This window comes from Corvus hawaiiensis, chromosome 6 (assembly GCF_020740725.1).
Source record: "Corvus hawaiiensis isolate bCorHaw1 chromosome 6, bCorHaw1.pri.cur, whole genome shotgun sequence".
NCBI lineage: Eukaryota > Metazoa > Chordata > Aves > Passeriformes > Corvidae > Corvus > Corvus hawaiiensis.
Window position 1 is genome coordinate 50,777,150 of NC_063218.1, and position 2,622 is coordinate 50,779,771.

The following is a 2,622-nucleotide window of genomic DNA, read 5'->3' on the forward strand; positions in this document are numbered from 1 at the left end:
GAGCAGGGCCGTTCTCGTGCCAACCTCCCAGCGACAGCCAAAGGCAAGGAAGCACTAGGGGGACCATCTAGTTCATTGCTTCCCCATCTTTTTAGCAGCACACTCACCCACGCGGCCAATTACCTGTTCTTCCGCGGTGTCCCCAGGGCAGAGTGTCGGTCACAGACGCTCGTCCCATGCCTCATTGGCTGTGAGCTCCACCTGGTGAGATGTGCCTCCGGAGCGGGGCATGCGGATCAGGGGCGTCTGCTGGGATGGCAGGAAGTGTCGGTGTGCCCTTGGCTGAAGTATTTGCGGTGTCCTGTTACCCCGCGCATCTCCCGCTGATACCAATACCTACGCCTGCCCTCTAACGATGTGGCTCGAATTCAGCTATTGATTAGGGCTCGTAGAGAGGTACTTGGATATCTGTTTGTTTGCCGGGACCACGGTATTTAAAACAACGGAAATTCTCGAAAGAATTGAACTAAACGCATGTGTGTGGCTGTGCTTTTGTGCCAACAATGGAAAAACCTCCGTTTTTGCACTCACACACGAGAATGAAATGCAAAGAGTAACACATGCTTCACTGCTTTTGGTAGAATGAACCTCTGACTCTGGAGGTTGTGTGCTCTCCTGCTCATGCCAGTGGGCTGCTCAGGGTGACTTTGTCACTGGGGTTTGAAGCCAGGCACACATTGGTGACTCGGAACAGTGATCCAACAGTGAAATAGCAAAAGGAAAAGGGTTAAAATAATCAACCTCATTTCATTGTTGGACAAGCTGGCACAGGCTGTCTGAGCAGCTGAAGTTCCACCTATTCTGGGAGACTCTTGTCCCGGTTAGTGTCACCCACGTGTACCTGTGACAGAAATGGAAGGAGAGCCGCTAGACAGGAGTGTGGGCTGGAGGCCCAATCTATGTGCGGCACACAGGCCATGGCCCATGATTCTTTTAAGTCTGGAACTTGCTGTAAAGGCAAGATCTAAAGGACACTGCTCTGAGCAGCTGATGACTTCTCAGTGCCCAGTGAAGCTGTTCTTCGCGGGATGGAAAACTCCATCTGCTCTGCTCATGGTCACTGTGGGCCTGTCTTCACCCCTGCCCCACTGGGAAGTCCAGCCAGGCTGCTGACTTAGCCTGCACTCACATGCAGTCTTTAGCCTGATTAAGTGTTAACTCTTTGTAAGGAAATGTGCCTTGAGGCTACAGTGGGGATAACACAGGCTGTGGATTTCTCATGTGATGCCAGCCCTGCCTAAGCAGGATTTAGCAGTGTCCTCCTCAAGCCCCTCTTCCTACCTCTCCACCCTTCTCTGGGTGTCAACAAGGGTACTGCTGCAGCAGGTTGGTGAGCTGGAGTGAGAAACCATAAAACTTGAGAAGGAAAAAGAGAAATCATAAAACAAGTAGGGGGGTTATTTGGTTGAATTTTTAAAAAGAAACTAGAAGTCTTTTCTCTGATCTGTTTTCCCATGTTGCTGCACAAGCAGCTCTGTCAGGAAGTGGAGCAAAGGCAGGAGCAGCTCTCTGCCCCAAAAGCGACAGGGATTGCATAAGGTTTGTTTGTGTGTCTGATGGCAGGGCCAGCAACAACGCTGAGCTAATGCCATCTGCGCGGGCACTCCAGTGCTGTCACCAGGGTCGTGCCAAGGCAGCTGGCTGCAGGGCTGCGCCCGGAGTCACCCAGCGCTGCTTCCCGGCACAACAATCCCGTGTGCCAGCGCTGCTGAAAGCTCCGGGCCAGCTGCCGTGTGCTTGGTGCAGCCTGAACAGAGCTGCTGGCTCTCCTTACGTGCTCTTGGGGAGCAGGGAATGAGCCTAAGGGTGGATAATCCAGGCTAACTCTGCAGTGAAAACAAGTCACTTACCTCAAATATCATCGAGGTCTCTCCTGCCTTTCCAAACCTCTGACTTTGCCATCCTTTAGCAGCAGCTGATATTCTCCTGGCACAGAGTAGAGCAGGGAAAATTAATTGTGCTGTAATGACAACCCCCCGGCCTTCTGTTCCGTATAAATGAAGGGCAATCTGTGGCCTATCAACAGACTGTTTCCTCTGGGGAAACAGCCTCACACTTCTCAGATTTCCCTTTACGCTACTGACTGTTGGCATCTTTTCCTACCTCAAGATATGCTACGTTGCTGGAAAGGGTTTTTTTCCCCTTTAATTAATTTCTTTCAGCTCTGTCAGGATAGAGGGTAATTAAATGCTTCAGTATCTTGTCATAAAAATGCCACTTTTCAGAGGAATTGTCTTAATGAGCCTGTTTTTCAGTATAGCAGAGGCTCATCTATTAGTCCAGTGTATATTTTTAGAGCATGGCATTAGCCAGAAAAGCCCATTAGATCGTTACACAAGTGGCTGAATCAGCAAACTGTATCTGCTGCTATTCTGTCAAAGCAATAACGTTAACATTATCAAAGTGATTAAAAGCCATTCATTCATTTTGCATCTGGGTTGACAAGTTCATTCCTGCAGAGGCAGACGGTGCGAAGCTGTAGGAAAGGAAAACTAAAAGCTCATCATCTCCCTCAACCTGAAGATCTACCAGTGTGTGACAGATGCAATCAAAACATGACAATTGAACAGAACACTGGACGTCTGTGTTCTGTCACACGGTGGGTTGTCACTGACAAAGCAA